This window comes from Cucumis sativus, chromosome 6 (genome assembly GCF_000004075.3).
Source record: "Cucumis sativus cultivar 9930 chromosome 6, Cucumber_9930_V3, whole genome shotgun sequence".
In the NCBI taxonomy this organism is placed as follows: Eukaryota; Viridiplantae; Streptophyta; class Magnoliopsida; order Cucurbitales; family Cucurbitaceae; genus Cucumis; species Cucumis sativus.
This window is the reverse complement of record NC_026660.2, coordinates 16319481-16340403: the sequence shown is the minus strand read 5'-3', so window position 1 is coordinate 16340403 and position 20923 is coordinate 16319481. Positions and strand designations below refer to the sequence as shown.

The window sequence follows — 20923 nt, the reverse complement described above, 5'->3', positions numbered from 1 at the left end:
AAAGAGAAACACATTATGCACTATGTCATCGTTCTACTCTTTCTGCAACATTTCCATAAAGAAGCAAGAAAACAGCTAGCAGGCAGATCAAACTTCCTTAAATATTCAATTGGCCATTTCGCCTTTTTGGATTTAACATTCTGCATTTGTGTCGTTACCCTTAAATCTCCTCACAATCTCTTTGTTCTTCCAACAATCATTAAGAAAAATCCCTGTAAACCGAACCCCATGTATTCCCTTTTCTCCTCACTCGCCAGAATTTTGCCCACTCTCCAAACAAAATCATTTCAGCCTTACTTTTGTTCACTACCCATTTCCAAAAATTTCATTTCCCTCTGAAAATCTTCGTCGATGGCCAAACCTGTGGCTGGGAACCGAATGTTCTCGATCATGTCCAGTGCTGAACCTCTCGATGGACTGCAAGGATCAAGGGTTAAGGTTGGTTTTTCTATTTTTGTTGGTTAGAGTTCGTGTTCTGTTTTTTTTTTTTTACTTTGAGTTAAATCCTTTGTATTTGAAGAAATTAAAGTTATGGGATGTGGTGCATGTTGGCAGGGAGCTGATTCCTTAGAAGTTGGTTAGTGTTCTTGTTCTGTTTTTTTTTTTTTTTTTACCTTGAGTTAGTTACATTTTTTATGAAGAAATGAAAGTTATGGGATGTGATGCATGTTGGTTGGTAGGGAGATGAATCCTTTCTTAGGAACGTTTTGGGGAGCATGGAGGCTGTTTATTTGAGTCGGAAGCCCACTGCAAAATCTGTTTAAGGTTTAGGAGGGTCCTATGTTCAAAAGTTTGCTGGTGTGTATCTTTGTTGGCTCGACATGTTTTTAATTTATGATTGTTGTTGGTGGAGAGAGCGGAAGATGCCGGGGACAGTTTGGAGAAGATCAAGCGGCAGCTGGCCTCTGGGTCTGGTCGGAATTTGTTGCAGGGTCCCCTTCTAAAGCGATCTGAAACAGTAAACTAACGCATTGCAACTCTTTCTGTCTTTCCTTTTGTTTTGAATTGATGGTTACTGCTTAATTGCGCTGCCTTTAGGTCTTCCATTTAAATCGTTCCGACTGTTTTAGTGATATTTGAAGACTTAATTAAATCACCTAGAAGTACTTATTAAGATTAGGACGTCGGGATTTGTGATTTCAAGGAGATTAGAAATGTGAGAAATGCCCATGTTCGTGATCTAACTGTCGGCATATTTGTGTTTATGAATATGGCCGTCGATGTGATAGTATTCTCAGACTGTTTTGTAGTGCGCATATGCAGAATTGTGGTCACGTTTGATCAGCCTTCTATTTTCTGCGTTTCTGTTCTTAGACAGCATTTTTTATGGCAATGAGCCTTCATTGTAGCAAATCTGATTTTCTCTATTACAATGTTTGCAGTTGAGGAAATGGAATGAGCGATGGGTAGTTTTGGACCCAACAACAGGGAAAATGGAGTAACCATACGTCCCATTTACACTGTTTTTGGTCCTTCCTTGCTTGGTTCAATGTAGTAATATGTTGGTGGAAACAGCTCATTTCTAATGCTGCTGCCGATGGTGATGGGGTCAATGGACCTCTGCCAAGAGTGTTCATATCACAAATTGTTGTGGATTAGTTGAGTAAATAAACTCAGGTGCGTTTCACCGAATTCTCGATATGCAGAAATCTGAATATATTTTTTCCTTCTGAAATTTGGCTACAAGCTGTATCTTGGTGCTGCAGTAAGTGTATTGTTAGCGATGTAGTAGGCATAAGGTGGGAATAGGATGCATTTTGTGTTTTATCCATTTAAGTTTTTGGTTTATGCAACAAAACCTTAGCTTGAATTACAACTTCATATCATTTTTCCTACTGCATTCAGTACATAATCAGAAGATACACTGAATGTTCTTGCATTGGGAAGAAGCATGCTGCTTTGGCTGGTTCTCTGGGTTCCTTCACATGGGAAAAGCCTTTGCATTCAGAGTTTGAGCAATTAGCAAGGCTTTTAATCTCCCATGACTCTGAAACTTATGTTATTTAGGTCACCATATTATCGTGGAGAATGAACCAAATTTCATTTCTGAATTGTGATTTCACCAAGAATTTGAAAACAAAAATGCATATTGTTTTCTTTCTGATTCTTTTTTATTGCGTATTATTTTTTATTGGTCATTTACCTCCCACAGATGACATGAATAGCGCCAAACAACTACAAAGAGAACTGCCATACTCCTATAATTGCTGCTAACCTACCTAACTAAGAATATACGACAATCTCGAAAATGTGCCAATGAGAGACATCATCAGATCCAGAGATCAAGTTTGCCAAGAACTACTCATAGTAGAATTTGCAAATATGTGGTGCAAACTGAGCCAAGAATAGACAACTCCAACCTTTTTGGAATAGACGTGGTTATCAACCTTTTGACTCTCTTCTTCTTTTCTTTCCTGACTTGGATTCACTGCCCTGATCATTGGATGAATTTAGTGACTTTCCCTTTGAGTTCTCCATTGTTTTCCCAGAAGTTGATGAATGCTTCACATCTCCACTTTCTTTTTCTTTTGCTTTTGAAGATGTGAACTTAACCTTGGTGGAGAGATTGGTATTATTAGACTTATCGCCTGTTTTGGTAGACTTGCCTTTTGAAACGGGAGTTTTTGGGGTTTCTTGTTTGGACTTCCCCGTCTTCGATACATCTTGCTTGTTGGACTTTGCAACAGCGGCAGGTGTGGATGTCTCATCGTCCTTAGATTTGCTAGTCTTGTTGGATTCGGCATCATCATTCTTCGACTTGCCAGCGATTTTTGGACCTGTGCTACCACGTTTACTTCCAATTTCAAGAGTGCCTTGATCCTTTGATTTACTTCCAATTTTTGGAGGCTGGTTTCAGCACAGGTGTGGTTTCCTTTTTATCATCATCACCTGACAATCTTTTCACGTTTTTTCCAGAAATAGATTTAGCTGATCCCTTCTTTCTCTTGACCTCTGATTGTTTTAAAGAACTCCCCCCACTCTTGCTGGTTCCATCACCCTTCCTAACAGACTGCTTCAATGTCTTAGTTTCAAAATCACTTGTAGTGTCATTAGTTTACATTTACATTTACGTTGAAGATATAATATTACATTTACGTCATTAGTTTTTGGATGAATTGGTGATTTAACATGCTCTAGAGTGGATAGTTTAGGAGGTCTGTTAGACCACCATTGTTATTTTACTTATAATAGAAGAAAGGAAAGTAAGGCACGTTAGTAATCAACACAGTTACTTATTCAAAAGGATGACAGTTATCTAAAACAGGAAGTTAAATGGATGAGAGGGAGATGGGAAAGGGCAGGCAGTTTTTAGTAAAAGGAAGGGCCTGCCAGAATTGTTCTGGTTTTAATTGTAGTATTTTGAATTGTGTTTATTTCTGTTTTGGATTAGGAGGGTTTCTTTGCTTGTTGTTTGTAATTTCTCTGTAATTTTCTTTCTATTGCAACTTTAAGTCTCAAATATCAATATAATAGAAACAGTACATAAGTGTTCTATCAAGGTTGTATGTTCAGAAGTGAGTAGATAGTTGAGGAAGTCCTATGTTCAAAAGTGAGTAGTTTAGGAGGGTCCTATGTTCAAAAGTTTGCTGGTGTGTATCTTTGTTGGCTCAACATGTTTTGAATACATTTTAGGTTAGATTGAGTTTGTTGCACTTGGTTGTCATTTTTGGTCTTGAAATGCTTTTTTCAACCTTTTTGGTAGATTATGAGTTACGAACCTACATTTAGGATTTGCTAGGTCGTTTTGAAAACTCAAGTAATACCTAGACACGTTTTGAGCACGTTTTAGGTTGGTTTGAACTAAGTTTGTTACACTTACACACTTGGTAGCCATTTTGGGTCTTGTAGTGCTTTTTTCACACTATTGGAACTTTTTTCGTAGGTTATGAGTTACGAACCTACACGTAAGCTGTTTTAGGTCGTTTTGAAAGTTCAAGTGATACTTAGACACATTTTGTTCAAGTGATACTGTTTTAGGTCGTTTTCAAGTGAACTTTTTTCTTCTTGTATTGACTGTTTTACTATTTCTTCATGGTTTGTATTCATGGTATTTATTTTCGTAATGAATCTTTCATGTTCTGGTAAACATTGCAGAAACACATAATTTCAGCAATCTGTCAAAGAGTTGAAGGAGAAAACAGAAGTACTTAAAGGTCACATGAAGACCTAAAAGTTAGGTAATTTTTTGAAAACTTTTTTCTTCGTCTTGCTTAGTTTTAGTGGTATTTGTTAACAGGCTGAGACATACTCTTGTATGCCAAGGCTGGGTGGCCAATTCAATGGATGGCCTGAGATGGTGAAATGACGAGTGTAGAACAAAGTAGACAATCGAGCAGATTTACAAGTAGGAGGATGGTGTTTGGTCTTACTCTAAAGCTACTGCTAGAAAGGTGATTCTCCCTTTATTTACACATGTTATCTATATTTAATTACTGTTTTTATGTGATGGTGAATAAATATTTAAGTCGTTTCAAGTTTTTACATCATGCTTGAGTTAATACATTTCCCAACTCGCACTAATTTTAAAGTTGAGACTAAGTTTGTTGCACTTACACACTTGGTTGCCATTTTGGATTTTGGAGTGCTTTTTCTACATTTTTTGAACTTTTTGGTAGGTTATGAGTTATGAAGTAACACTAAAGCATTATTAGGTCGTTTTTAAAGTTCGAGTGATACTTAAACATTTTTTGAACACCTTTTAGGTTGTTACAAACTAAGTTAGTTTTACATACAGCCATGGTTGCCATTTTGAGTCTTGAAAGATTTTTTTTCACACTTTTTGAAATTTTTGGTAAGTTATGAGTTATAAACTTACACTTAAGCGTTGTTAGGGTGTTTGAAAACTTATACGTGTTTTCAATACTTGTTAGGTTTGTATAGAACTAAGTTCGTTGCACTTACACACTTGACATTTTGGGTTTTGGAGTGTCTTTTTCAAAAATTTTGAACTTTTTGCTAGGTTATGACTTATGAACTTGTATTGAATATTTGTTAGGTCGTTTTGAAAGTTCAAGTGAAACTTAGACACGTTTTGAACTCGTTTTAGGTTGGTTTGAAACTAAGTTTTACACACATTTGATTGACATGTTGGGTCTTGAAGTACTTTTTTCATACTTTTTGAAATTTTGGTAGGTTGTGAGTTACAAACTTACACTTAAGCATTGCTTGGTCGTTTTGAAAATTCAAGTGATACTTACACACGTTTTGAATACATTTTAGGTTAGATTGAGTTTGTTGCACTTGGTTGTCATTTTTGGTCTTGAAATGCTTTTTTCAACCTTTTTGGTAGATTATGAGTTACGAACTTACACTTAGGATTTGCTAGGTCGTTTTGAAAACTCAAGTAATACCTAGACACGTTTTGAGCACGTTTTAGGTTGGTTTGAATTAAGTTTGTTGCACTTACACACTCGGTTGCCATTTTGGGTCTTGTAGTGCTTTTTTCACAATATTTGAACTTTTTTCGTAGGTTATGAGTTACGAACCTACACGTAAGCTGTTTTAGGTCGTTTTGAAAGTTCAAGTGAAACTTAGACACGTTTTGAGCATGTTTTAGGTCGTTTCGAGTAAATGGTATGTATGTTGTGATTGTTTGATTGCATGTATAATACCTTATTGAGATGTTAATGCTTGATTGAGAAGCTGATAGAACACCAAGTAATGGTTCTTATTTGTTCATTAAGCAACCAAACTATTACAGAATACAATACTCAAACCAGTCTTGAAAACACAGAACAAATAAGTACTATTACAGACAATAACCAAGTACAAAATAAAACATTCAAACATCAAAAGTAGTTTACGATAATGGAAAACACTTTCTAAGATTAAACTGAACAACTTCTGTAATTCTGCTCTCCAGAAAATACAGCCCCTCCACTTCCAGAAACTGATTAACCAACCCCCATCTTTCCTTCCATCTCTCCCTTTTAACCTCCCCCTGTAACTAACTGTTGTCCCCACTAAGGTGGTTTCCACTTCCTCCAATTCCATCACCTGTGCACGTGCAATTCCACTTGTCTTTCTTCTGCTATATCGTATTGCAATTGGTGGTCTATCATTACTCTCCCTCTCCAGACACCTTGTTCTCAAGGTGGGAAATGAGGAAGCTTTTGTGTAAAATCATCACAATTCTCCCATGTAGCCTCATGAGGTGGTATTCCTTTCCAACTAACAAGCACTTCCCACTTCTTTGTTGCTGGATTTTTAGGATAGCCAAAATTGTCTGCTGGTAGTAACTCTTGAAATGTAGGAACATCATCAATTCCATATAGTTCGGTAAATGTCATTCCTCCCTCCATAGCTCGACATTTTGTCAAGAAACCGTAATCAGATGGTGTCCATGTCTCCATCATGTGTTACAGACTCACTCTAGTCTTTGTCAAACTCGGGTCACCCCTTATAACAACATTCTTTTCATTTTGTATGAAAATTAAAGTGAGTTTCCGCCAATCCACTTCAGTTACCCCAACGTGTGCAGCCATTGCATTCCAAGGATGACATCATGATAGAACACTGATGTAGTGTTTCTATTATATTGACAATTCAAACACAACTTACAACATAAGCAAACCGTGAACCTCAGAAAATGAGTCACGTTACATATAATTCACAAACATCAAACAAAGAAAACCTCCTAATCCAAAATTCCAAACAACAAAATACTAATAAGCAAACCAGAATATAGAACACCAATCTTCTGCTTCCCCTGTCTTTCAAGGAGTATTGCAGACCTTTTCCTTCAATCCAAAAACTCACTTTAACAAAGAGGCAGCCACATTTTCAGGTATAGAAAATAAAGTAGGTAGTATGTAGGAAGGCTAACCAGAACTGAGTTGCATAAGGTTTGTCTTCCGCCTCTAGAGATGTTATATCTTTTCCACCTTTCAAGTTTCTTGTGAATTCGATCAATGACTGGTTGCCAAAAAGACTTTTGTCGAGGGTAGCCTCCCAAAAGGAGACCTAAATATATAATCGGAAGCTTTTCTACCTTGCACCCTATCAGATTTGTTGTTTGAAACAAATCTTCCTCTCCCACATTAACGCCGCTAAGGGCTGATTTTTCCCAGTTTACTTTCTGCCCCAAACACCATTCGAATAAACTAATGACGTTTTAAAGTTTAAGGAGCATCTTCACATCATACTTACAAAAGAGAAGAGTATCATCGACAAATTGAAGCAAAGGGAGGTGGATCAAGTCTTTGCCAACAAGGAAACCTTCAAACTGGCTGTTAATATGAAGCTTGTTTATGATTTCTCCTAAAACCTCACTTACTAGGAGGAATAAAAAGGGGAGAGGGGGTCCCCTTGGCGGATACCTCTAGATGCTGTTATCCGGCCTCTAGGCTTACCATTGATGAAGATTGAATACTTTGGAATTTTTAGGCAGCCCATTATCCATGATGTCCATTTTGAACTAAACTTTTTCAAAGATAAATTTTTTTCTAAAAAGTTCCAATTCACCCTATCGAAGGCTTTTTCCAAGTCAAGTTTTAAAATCCATCCTTTTTTCCATTTTGCCCTATAATCTTCCACGGCCTCGTTAGCAATTAATATTGGGTCAAGAATTTGCCTACCTTCAATAAAGGCGCTTTGAGTGGGGCTTATAATTGCATCCATAACTTGTTTTAGACGTTCAGATAAAACCTTTGCAACGACCTTGTATGCTAACGTAGTAAGGCTGATTGGACGGAAATCCTTGACTAGAGTCACATTCTCTTTTTTCTGCACTAAACAAATAAAGTTTTCTTGGATGCAAGCATTTAATCTTCTATTTCTGTGGAAATCAGACATTAGTGATTTGAAGATATCCTTGAAAATAGACCATTGGGTGATTAGGAACTTCACTGTGAAGCCATCCGGGCCCGGAGCTTTATTGTTGCCAAGTGCCTTTAATGCCTTAAAGATCTCCTCCACTGAAAATTGGGTAACAAGAGCCTCATTCTGAATTGAGGAAACACAAGACCAATTACTGTTAATAGGGATGAATCTGTCCCCCGGAATTCTGGTATAAAGTGACTCAAAAAATTCCAGCACAAGCCTTTCAATGTCGCGGAATGAAGTCGAGACAACCCCATCATCATTTTTTAATTCAGTTATGAGGTTCCTTCTTTTTTTCGCATTTAGAAACCGGTGGAAGAAGCCCGTATTCTCATCACCCAAAGAAAGCCAATTGAGTTTACTCTTCTGAATAAAATTACGCTCTTCGTTTTGATAAATACTAAGTAATTCCGCTTGCAAAGCAGCTCTAGAATTCAACTCTTCTTGATTTAATCCAATCAACTCAGCCACAGAATCATATTTTTCTAATTTTGACATCAAGGATTTCTCTGTTTTTTTTTTACCTTAGCTTGCGCAGCAATATTCCAAGCTTTTACTGCCAATTTAACTGATCTCAACTGCTCATGAAGAATGAAACCAGCCCATCCCTGGAAGTTAGAGTTGCTCACTGTTTCAACAATAATCTGATTAGAATCACTGGACACCAACCAGCTGTTACAAAACCGAAAAGGAGAGGGACCCCAAAGAAAAGAACCAGCCTCCAAGAATAAAGGAAAGTGATCGAGAAGATGCGTGCTTTTCGAGAAACCCGAGAATTTTCAAAACAAATATCCCACATCTGATTTATGAAGAATCTGTCTAATAATGATCTTCAAGGAGAATTACCATCTCTAGACCAAGTGAACCTTCCATTTTGCAATGGAATTTCCATGAGAGAAACCACTATCTGATCGTAATTCTAATTATTTACTTGGCCTTGTTTCTTTGTAGGCAGTGATGGAAAATACCAGAGCAAATGATATACACAAGCGAGTTCCCTTTTTAGTACCGTTTACTAGCAGGGTTAAGATTTTCACTGTAAGCAAGTTATTTTTTTGGTTTCCTTATCCACAATATTGAATTTCTTGGATGACTGTTAGTTATAGAAATATGTAAGATATTTTTTATTTATGGTTACTTTCTCTATAACTCATTTCACAGACACAACTAGCAGCAGCTAGGCAAAGGAATGGATCTCTTGCTGTTTTTGCCAGAAACCGGTTTAGAATTCGACGAAATCATATATTGGAAGATGCTTTCAGTCAGATGAGTGCATTGTCTGAAGTTGATCTTCGAGGATCGGTAATTTCAGACTTCCATGATTTATGAAAAATGAAATTGTTATCTTACTTTTTTCTATCTTTTTCTTTGCCCTCGTGAAAACGACCCCTTCCCTCTTCTGCATCCTATAGTTGTAGAGTTACTTGTAATTGTTTATTAGTTTTTTCTTGTTTGTGTTGGGTCAATTGCTTCAGTTTTCTGCATACAGATACGTGTGTCTTTTGTTAATGAATTTGGAGTTGAGGAGGCAGGAATTGATGGTGGTGTATTTTTAAAGATGTCATGGAGAACATTACACGAGCAGCCTTTGACGTGCAGTATGGTTTATTTAAGGTTATCACGACATTCCTATTATTAGCATGGCATGGCTTTGTTAATCCTGTAGTATTATTGGATAACATGAAGCGTGATGAGACAGCCATAGTTGTTTGAGATCGCTTTTCAAAATAAAAATAGTTGTGAGATCACATTTCAATATAAAAATTGGTTGCTTGAAATCTATTTCATAAAATTTCAGTAATATGTGGGTATGTATTGTTCATTTTTTCTAATATAAGTTATTTTCTGCTTGGTAATCCAGCAAATTGCAGACCATTTGCTCTACCCCAATCCTGGTTCGGGAATGATACATGAGCAACATCTCCAGTTTTTCCATTTTCTCGAAGTTCTTTTGGCAAAGGTATGGCCATAATTCCCAATCATACATGGAATTTACTTTGGTTGATTAGTTTTTTTTTTTTTTGGATAAGGATATCCTAGTCTTGGCCTTATCATGGAAGATTCTTATATACCTTTCACCCCATGCTTTGGTTGAATTTTGGAACATTAATGTATTGCCTGACATTCATAAATACAATGTCATAATTTGAAATCTGCTGTCTTCCTACATTATGCATGTTTTTCTGTTATTGAAGTTGCTGCCCGGTTGTGCTAAAAGTTCTCAAGCAGTCATGCTAAAAGATCTCAATCACATTAAATGATTTTTGACAGGATGTTGTTGTTTTACCCTTCTTCCTGTAGGTCATGTTTGAAGGAATTCTTGTTGACATACTTTTTGCAACATTCTTCTTGAGCAAGTTAAAACAGAAGTAAGGTTTTTAAAGATTTATTGTCTTACTGTTTTGTATTTTGTGCTGATCCACTAATCGTAGTATTGATGGTCATGACAATGACTAGTTGCAAGTTACTTGAATTTTTAGGGTTCTAAAAATCTTACATTTTATTATGGGTGCACTGCCTACTAATGAGATTGTCAATTGCTAACTTCCAAATGTTGAATTTGGGATTTCCATGCTACATTCACTTTCTTGATCTGCAATTACAGAGCTACTCTATACTGGAATAAAGTCTCATCTGAACTGTACATTGCTTTTGATGTTGTAATTGCAAAGCTAGGAAATCTTTATGTATAATGCCTTTTTTTTTATCATTTATTAATGAAAATGAGAAAGCTTTTTATAGGCTGGAGATTACAAGAGTTGTTAAACTAACTTGGGGTTGAGTTAGTTTACTTATAACTAACTCAAGATACAAAATTGTTAATTCAAATAACTAATCCTAAACTATAAAAATGGTAATTCAAACACCTCCTCTAGGATAAAACTGAAGAAACATAAAGAAGGGGGATGTTCTACATTAGCTTTTGTCAAGGCTTTAGCCAAAATTTTATTTATCAACTGTGGGGGAGGATTTGAGAGCTCCCCAATGAGAGGGATTTATAATCAGGGTATTGGGAAGAGTGTGAGGAGAAAACTGTGGCGCCTTCTCTGGTGTGCTACAATTTATTTCATTTGGCAGGAGCGAAATCATCGTCTTCATGGAGGTGCTATTCGGGAGCCTATGGTTGTATTCCAGCTCATTCGGTCGTGTATTAAAGCGCGTGCTGCTTCTTGGTCGGATGGTGTTCATGGTCTTATTTAATGTTCTTTTCGTTTGCTTGTCCCCGGGCTGTGGGGTTTCTCTTCTCTTTATTAACTTTGTTGTCTTTCTCTCTTCTTCTTGTCCTTTTAATGTTTGGAACACTAGTTGGTTTCTTTTGGTTTTAGTTCTTGTTCCCGAGATGTGGGGTTGTTTTGGGTACTTATGGGTTGTTTTGTCTAACTACTTGTTCTATGAGTGTTGTTCGCTCTTTTGTCTTGACCTCAGGCTGTGAGGTCCACCTTGTTGTATAATATTATCATTACCTTTAAAAAAAAAAAAAATCAAACTCAATGCGAAGTTTGACTTCTCCCTTCGAAGTGACAACAAGCCTCGTTTTCGCCCTACTGTGGACCGAGGAGGATTCCTCCTCTTTTCAAAGCCCTCAATCAAACTTGACGTTATGTTTAAAACACTAAAAATAGATGGTCTAGTTTTGGTTAGGCCAAAAGCGATGTTTTCCCCCAAAAGCTCTAATAGCTAGGGAACTCAACATGTTCTACTTGACCTAATCGACTTGACTCTGTATTTTTTATGAGCTTTTTTTAATGCATATTGCATATGTTTTTTTTTATAATTGTTGATTGTCTCACTTTTTTATGGTCTGCATTTACGAGCCTCTTTTCTTTCTTTGTTATGAACTGCGGTAACTAGGCATTGCTAGAACCGATGGGGCAACATTTCTATGGTTCTACACTTAGTTTCTAAGTGTGATTGCTCACCTCTAATTTTCAAAACACTTAATTTCTAAGCACATACAATGCTCACCTAGAAAAAAATGAAAATTGTTGTAGTTAAGATCAAAACTAAATAGTTATGAAATAAGACATAAGAGATTTGATTTTAACAACCTTCCCGTTGTACTTGGGATCCACTCTGGCTTTGTGCTGGAAAATTGGTTTGGAGCTGATCGTAAGCTTTCGGTTGCTCTTCTGTAACCTTTAGATACTCTTCAAAGCTATAAGCTTTGCTTCCTGACGAAGAATCTTCTACTATTACAATACATAAGAAAATTCTATTTCATAAACCCTGTATCATAATGGAGGCTGATAGAATGATTATTCTATAACCCTACCGATAGTTTCATTCTTAACATTCATAGACACGATGCATGGCAGCTATCCAATTCTATTTCATGTTCTCGAGAATGGCTCGGTTTAACAATAATGTTAATTTTTGTTTTCTATTTTAAAATAATAACGCTGCTTACTAATCTTTTTTTTTTCCATTTGGCATTCTACTTTTTCTACTCAACTTTCTTTCCCTAGTGATAACAAATAATACGGGTGATAAAAAGCTTAATCACTCACTTGTTTCAGCCACCGAAAGCCCTTCTACTTTAGAAATAGAAGATAGGTTTGAGTAGGTAGATTTACTTGCATTGTATGTGCTGTTCATGGAACTCTCAATTTCATCGAGACCAATTTCTCACTCAAACATGGTCTTGCATTCTCTAGAAACGTCCTACAAACAAAAATGAAGAACAAAAAACTACAATAAGGTCTATGAAAAAGTTACAAAGGAAAATCTCAAAAACTGATATGTAAGTCATAACAACCTTAAGTCCTCTTATCGTGGGTTAAAATGCACGTAAGGTTTTTCCAAGAGTCCGAGCAACCAGCATGTAAATAAGTTAAGTCAACTAAATTTGCTATAAATTTACTCGTATTAACATTATCATTGTTATAGACTTGACAACTTCAAATTTATCAATATAAAATATGCTTTAACAAAACGTACCTTGAGGTTCCTCCAACCTTATTAAAAAAGCAAATAATCCAACAATTTAACAAATTTATAGTGCATATTATGTATATCAATTGATCACAACAAAATAAGATCGAACAAATACCCATGAGTAATATTTAGCCACCAAATGAATAATGATGAAAACCTGAAAACAAAACCGAGAAAAAAAAGGAAACAATTCATCAACAAAACAAATTTAGGGGACTAAAAAATTGCTTACCTTATTACACACTTCAAAATATTAAGAAAAGTGGAGGGAAAAAACCAACCAATAATCAACAAATAAACTTCAACACAAATAGCCATAAATTTTCTTCTTTAAAGGTATCACAAATAAGTCCATCAGTAATAACAAAATAAAAAAGGGCAATGTGCAATTGAATTCTGCAGTCGTAAAGCTATGCTAAAGGCAGTATGAAATCAAACTTGAGCACTAACAAGAAAATTTGCAAAACAAAAATTACTAGACATCATTAACTAAAGTACCAGCACAACAATGAATGTGTAACCTCCGCAAGAGCAAACCCGAATGGAGAAGAACATGAAGAAATATATAAATAGAAGAAACATAAAAGACAAACATGAAACACATGGAAATATACAAAGGGGATAAATAAAAGTACAATTATAAAGTGATGAAGCACAAATATAGGTATCAACAGAACCAGAATACAAGTCTTACCCTATCTCGACTGTCGAGGAGTGTTAACCAACCGTCGGAAGGTTGGTTTTATTTTTTAGAAAAAATTAATGTTGTCTGAATTCTTTTCCAAGCCACTAACCAGCCCCTCCTTATCTATGATCGACGATCAACTCCTCAACCTCTAATTACATTTAAAAGAGTGATGCGAACATTGTGTGAAATCCCAAACCTTTGATGGATCCCACCATCACTCTCTTTCTATCCCCTTCAAAACCTCATTATTTTCAAGAGAGGCCTCAAAGCTTCTTCCAATTAACATAAAAGAAGAATGAAAGAGAAGGAGAGAAAGGGAAAGTGGTTCAAAAGCTATGGAAAAAAAAGTAAAAGAAAATGGTCTACTCATTGGCACATCTTACACAGATGATAATGTTAGGGCAAGGCAATGAGAGACAGAATGCTTTTGGAGCCTTCTCCTCTACTTTCGAAGATTTTAACAAACTAAAATATGCAAATGTTACAAGAAAGATCTTTGGAGATTTGAAATAATCCAAAATAAAGAAAAAGGAAAACCCCAATATGTACAAATTTCAGAATCTAAAACTTGAAAAGTGATTAATGATGAGATATGTTTGTACAATCAATTATAGAGACAGTGAAACATTAAAACAAAAATGAAACGTACCAAGATAAAAAGAATAGCAACTAGTATTATGACCTTTGTATGTCTTCAAAATACAAACATCAAAATGAATCAAGAGATCTACCACACAAATAATGGTATCAACACAAATAAAGCAATTGTTTTAGTAACAATATTTGAGTACAATTAAACTAAGCATGCTATTGTCCTTGACAAATTTACATTCTTCTAATCGAACAAAATCTAACCTTTAAATAGTGATAGAAACTGAAGATGAAAGCAAGTTTAGCTACAACTTCAGACCGTGATATATATGACGGAACTTATAAAAAAAAGAAGAGTACCTAAGTATATATACACAGAGGAGATCTGATGCTTACTAGCACATCAGAGGCTCAATCGATTTATATTTAATTGAAAAACAATCCCTATATTTTAATGCATACACATTGAATAGCCCCTGTTTCAATCCAATTTACAAAACTACCTCCATAAAATTACATAATGGGGGAAGTTCGACCGGATGCACTGTGCTTTACCAGAACCACATGAAATTATTGGAACATAGTTCATTCAATTAACTTTCTATTCAATAATTGAAACAAATGGAAAGAGGACAATTGAATATTAAATAAAGATGGAATTAATTGGGAACTCACGGAGTAATGCGATTTGTTCGGGGCTCACCACTGGAGTTGGAAGAGAGACAAGGATTAGAAAGGAAAGGAAGAGGAGCGTCTGATAATCCAGCGGATTCTTTGATGAGTGGAGTACTAGTAGTAGTAGTGGAGGTTCCAAGGACATTGAAGTCAATCCGGTGAGACTGAGGGAATCCAGAAGGTTGAGGTTGAAGAGAGTAGAAATTGCAACCAAAATCGGTGACGATGGTGGAATCTTGCAAGGGAAGAAGAAAAGAGCATCACAGGTCGAAGTAGAGGAGGAATCAACACTGGAGAAAGGAGGAAGATGAGGAGAACCTGCCATTAATGGAAGAGGGAGGAAGTGAGAGAGAAAGGAGAGGGAATTAATTAATTAAAGAGAATTAGGGTTTGAGAAGAGAAAGGGAAAATGGAGTGTACGAACAAAGAAGAAGAAGAAGAAATGGAAAGGACGCGCTAAGAGAAGAAGATGGAGATGGATCGGTGAAATGGGTATGATAGGGTTTCTTCCTTAAAGAAACGGAAATTGAGAGATAGGCCTTAGGGTTTTGAGAAGAGAAAGGAAAAATGGAGTGTACGAAGAAATGGAAAGGACGCACTAAGAGAAGAAGATGGAGATTGGATCCGCGACTAAGAGAAGAAGATGGAGATGGATCCGCGAAATGGGTATGATAGGGTTTCTTCCTTACAGAAACGGAAATTGAGAGATAGGCCAAAGAAGATAAGAGAGCAAGAGAGAAGGGGGAGGAGAGGGAGGAGAGGGAGACTTGGCCGTTAGAGAAGAGGAGAAAGAAATTTTAAATGAGAGAGACTGTACATGTAGGGTTTTTATTAGAATTTTTTTTTTTTGAAATCTTGCTTAATTGGATTTAGAGAATTTTGTGTATTCGGTTCACCGACTCGTATTAGCTGTCCATTGGTCCATTGTTTTGTCCTTTTTTTTTCAACAAACTAAATGTTTTAAGCCATTTACAAATTAGATTTCGATAAATCGATAATCATATTTTTTTACAATATAGGACTAAAAAAGATAACTAATTTATATATATATATATATACATACAACAGTATTTAGTTAAATTACAAAAAAAATTCTTTTGAATTTTGTAGTTTGTGTAAAAAAATAACCTTAAACTTTGAAATGTTAAAAAAAATTGTTTTGAACTTTTAAAAATTATTCATAAAAATGAAGGTATTGGCATGCTTCTCTAAAAAAACTTTCCAAAAAGATGTTGTGTGGCTTTTGAAAAGAAAAATTACAAATGGGGTCGTTTTTAAACAAATTAGATATATCAAGTTATATCATCCACTTGTAAGGGGGGAGGGGAGTCAACCACTATAGATAAGGTCCACTTGTCTCCCTCACCCAACTTCATGAGGCTGCCAAAAGAGTTAGGCATAATCACATCCACACGTTTACCCTTCTCTCGAACATAAACCAACTCTCTTTTCTTCCTAATAACGAGTAATTTCATCTCGATTACCTACCTCATTTTCCTTAATATGCCTAATGGGGGAGCTATTAGTTTTACTTTCCTCCAATTATTTAAAGTCTAACACCACATCCACAAGACACAATTGTCCGTTCCTCCTCTTTGTTTGAAACAACCTTGCTCACATCCTCCTCTCGATGAACTTTGTTTTCCACAATCTTAGAACACTTACCACTAGAATGCCCAAAAGACCGGCACAAATTATACCTTCGAGGCTTCCACTCATAATTCACAGTCATAACGAAATCCTCTCCCCTAAGGTGAATTGTAAATTCAGCAAGCATAGGAGAGTCCACATTTGATTCAACACATACTCAAGCATGTGACAACCTTCGTCTTTCCTTAGTAGCTAGATCTAAAGATAGAGGTTTGCCTATAGCACTAGCCACAACAGTCAAACTGACATCTGTCCATAACTCCATTGGAATCCTACCTAGTTTAATCCATATAGGAACATAATAAAAAACAAAGGATTTAGGGACAATACCTGGAGTCCATTTACGGAGGAGCATACTTTTGCCAGCAAGATGTCGCGATCAACGAGATAGGATCCATTCAACAAGTTTTGGGCATCTGAATTGGAAACAGATGAGTCCGTTCTCAAGAATTGTAATCGTTGGCATTTTAATTTTATCAACAATAACAACGAGCTAAACAAAATCCTCTATCCAGGACGCACTAATGAAAACTAAAATGTAAAATAAGTACGAAGTAATTAATTAAAACAGAAGACAAAAGAAACCCAAAGTAAGTTGACAAAATGCCCACAATAAGCTTCAAGATGAGTGAGAGGGAACACCAAGAGAAACATGAATAGCCTTGCTAACTTTTCACTACTAGCCAACTACATATTTTTTTACAATACGTGTTAGGGAAATCTTTCCCTTTGCAAAACAGACCAATATATAATCAATCATTGGCTCCTTATGGGAAAATACAGAAGCCCTATACATGTTTGTTTCAAGCCTGTGTTGAACAACTTTTAATTCCCTAAGATAAGGAGATTTATCTGAAGGTTCGAGAATAATGACATGTCCTAAACTAACCCACCATTTCGCAACAGTGAACCAGTTTGATCGTTAGGGGACAACTTTTGATAATAAGCGCACAACCATGCCCCAATTCCAATGTTGCCCAAAAGTAAAGGCCTTTCTTCACAATGCTCCATAAAAAAAAGTTCGACTTTCACATAAAGATCTTATTTCTTTTTTATTGCTCCAAGAGATCTAATAGATCTATTTTCACCACGCAAATCCCTTTTGTTATCATGGAAAATGTGTTGGTTGTGCTCAAACCAAATCTCTGCTAGCAACACTTTTATCAAATTAACCCATATTTTTTTTTTAAAAAAAAAAAGGATATGAGTCTCACTATTATTAATATTGAAAAATGAAGAGACAAAGCTCAATGTCATGAGGATTATACAAAGAGCAATAGGATGGAGGATCAACAGACGCACCTGGACATCTCAACTAGGTTGACACCCCCTTAGCGCCCTCATCACATCCAAAAAGCGACAACACAAGATCAAAACCAAAAGCCACAAATAGAAGGCTTTTTTTGTGTTTGTTTTGCCTTTGGACATTACTCCTTTGTTATGGGTTTTAGCTTGGTTGGATATGATGAGGGTGCTATGGGGGTGTCAACCTAGTTGAGATGCCAAGGTGCACCCCCTGATCCATGGTTACATGTTCATTGTATAACTCTCTTGTACTATGAGCTTTTGTCTAATTATTATTATTATTTTAATATTAATAAAGAGGTTGTCTCCTTTTCAAAAAAAAAAAAAAAAAAAAAAAACAAAACAAAACAAAAGCCACAAATATAAAACCAAACAAAATGATAAAATAATATGTCCAAAACAAAATCATAAATCATAGGTAGCAGGTCGAGAACAAAGAAGAATAAGCCTTGATTGAGCAAAAAATCCCAACAAATATTGAATGTTTGGAGAAGACGGAACCAACATTTCGATACAAAGACATAGTCAATTAAAAGGTGCTAAATATTTTTCATGTTATCAACACAAATGGGGCAGACATGAGGTGAGAGGACATGGGAGGGAAGTTTTCTTTGAAGTACTAAAGCACAGTTTAATTTTCCAAACAACGTAATCCATATGGGGATATTTATCCAAAGAGTGAGCTAAATAGCCCAATGAGTGATTGTTTTATAAAACATCGTTTTGAAATAATAAGTATTTAACAATTAACTCTTAACATAAATGAAATCAAACTCAAACAACTTATCTCAAACTTTCCCTTTCAGTTGCTATACCTAGAATCGTCGAGACGAAAAACAATAAACTAGGCATAGAAGCCCTATCCCGTGATACGATACTTACGAGATGAAACTCTAGGCATCAATTGTGCCCTATCTCGTTATAACTACAATGAGATGGAAAACTAGGCATTCGTACAGGCTCTCGTCCTTGAGATGGGAAACTAAGCATCTTTAGAAGTCTTCATCTCTTATCTAATACCAATGATGGAAAGCTAGTTATTTACTGAATATCCAAATCAAATGACCTCTATGCACAAGAAAATCTCTCCCGAAGGGTTGCTATATATCTTAGAATATTTTAGGTATAGACTAAAACATGCTAATATTATTTTCAAGCTTAAACATTTTGAAAACTTAGCACAATCATGATTGCTTATAATTTTCATTAGTAAATTCATCAATAAAAACATGTTTACCAAAATGTTTCTAAATTCATGCTTTGGAAATACTTTATAAGTCAGTATCCTCAAATATTCAAACATCAAAGCATGCTTGAAACATTTGATAGTAAATTCATGTTTAGAAATCAACTTTAAACTCATTTTTGTCACTTATAGAGAGTAGCTTGGACCCTTGGCTTATAAACTTGTTCGATCTCCTTCAAATCTAAAATAATGAAAAATAATGGGAAATAATTCCATTTAATTCCCGTTGATCATAAAAATATCAAAACTTTGCTTAAAATTTCCAAAAACCACAAAAACAGCCCAAAGACATTAGCTTGCGTACAAAATATTGTGGCAGAAGTTGGCAGGCGCGCGTAGGGCTTGCCTTGCCATGTCTCGTTCTAACCTCATGTGCAGCGTGTCACAATCACAACTTTTCAAACACGGAACAGACTATTGTGCGGAACTTGTTGTAACTCGATGAACACGTCAGTTGTATGAAATTCGATACGATGTAGCCTCCCTACAGGTTTTAAGAGAAATTGGTTTTATTAAACACGAGAGAGAAAGGAAAGCATTGGAAACATCGTTAAAAAAAAAACTTTGAAGACTGTCCATTGCAAAGAGAGCTTAAATTGCAAAGAGTACCTCTGTGATGAGATTGGTTTGTGGAACCAATTGGGATGGGAAAAACTTTAGAGATATTTGAGAGAAACTCTTTTCCTTTTGCAAAGAGCAATAGCGTTAGCCTTATTTTTTCTTTTTTATTAATTCATTTTTTTAAGAAAATTGTTTTCTTCTAGATATTATAACTCTCTTTCCTTCTAGGAATAGAAAATGAAGTAGAAGAGAACCATGAGATTCTATTAATTTACAAATAATTAAATTAATATATATTTCAAATCTACTGATTAATTAAACATTAATCAATTAGTTAATAATTAATGAAATCGAATTTAATTAAATAATATTAAACTAAACTATTAATTAATTCTCCAATTAACTAATAACACTAAATTATTTATCTTATATTTAACTTAAATTAAATTTGAATCATATTCAAATATAAGTTTCTCTCAATAATTTTAATATGAATCCAATTCACATTAAATTAATATTTGAACTCATTCAAATATTTTATCTCTCATAAATTAATTTTGAATCATCCCCAAAGTTAAATTTATATAGTAAAGTTTGATAAACTTTATATTCCAATGTATCACTATACATTATACTAATTCCCAAGTTAAATTTAAACATTTTAAATTACAACCAATATAAATAAATCTCATTACCCTTTACGAGCTAGGAAAGGGACCTAATGGACCTACAGATCAGAAGCTACAACGATCTAAGATTAATTGGCTAAACTCATTAACCACATTAATCAATATTCGTTAGCTGTGTGTACACTCCACTAAAGACTCACAACTGAACTCTTCTCACTAAAAATATATTTATGTGTCCACGGATATAGACCAATAATAGTAAGTTAGTCCTTCACGAGTGTTTGTAACACCAGTTGGATCAATTTACCGCTTTACCCCTATGTTACCTCTAATCCTTAAAAACCAGTGCTCCTCTAATGAACAACTTGTTTATGGTCCTACTAATAAACAAAAACCCCTCTCATGTCATAGAGAGGGTACGGGCCCTTTGTTCAAGTTTTGGAGACACCATTTAAGCTAACATTCATCTACTTACCCTAAAGTAGGAAATGAGTGAATTCCATTTTGTGCAATTATAATCCCAACTCCCCACTCAGTCTTGTCCCCAAAAACACTACTACAAAAACAGGCTCTCTTGACGGTTGTAGTTTTCCTTTCTTGACGTTTTTTCCCAAAAATGTCAAGAAAGATGTGATTTCAAATAAAAAAACGTCAAGAATTTCAACTTTCTCGACGTTTATTAAACGCCAAGTAAGATGTATTTTTTCTTGACGTTTTTAAAACATCAAGAAATATCTAATAATTTTTTGACGTGTAAAAAACGTCAAGAATGTTTATGAATTCAACATTCTTGACGTTTTTTAAACGTCAATAATATATAGT

General features: G+C 35.3%; 2 long non-coding RNA genes across 3 annotated transcripts; one reads left to right on the top strand and one right to left on the bottom strand.

Annotated features, from left to right (window-relative positions):
* Positions 1-743: 743 nt before the first annotated feature.
* On the top strand, positions 744-4145 carry LOC116404419. Of its 2 annotated transcripts, none has more exons than XR_004217269.1 (3): positions 744-958; positions 1383-1617; positions 4096-4145. It is a non-coding gene; the product is annotated as an uncharacterized LOC116404419 (long non-coding RNA). The 2 variants fall into 2 exon arrangements; XR_004217270.1 differs by lacking the exon at positions 4096-4145 and adding an exon at positions 2153-3414.
* Positions 4146-12365: 8220 nt separating this feature from the next.
* Positions 12366-14376, bottom strand: LOC116404571. Its single transcript, XR_004217478.1, has 3 exons — positions 14300-14376; positions 12872-12913; positions 12366-12483 (listed from the first exon to the last, which is right to left on the bottom strand). It is a non-coding gene; the product is annotated as an uncharacterized LOC116404571 (long non-coding RNA).
* Positions 14377-20923: the final 6547 nt, after the last annotated feature.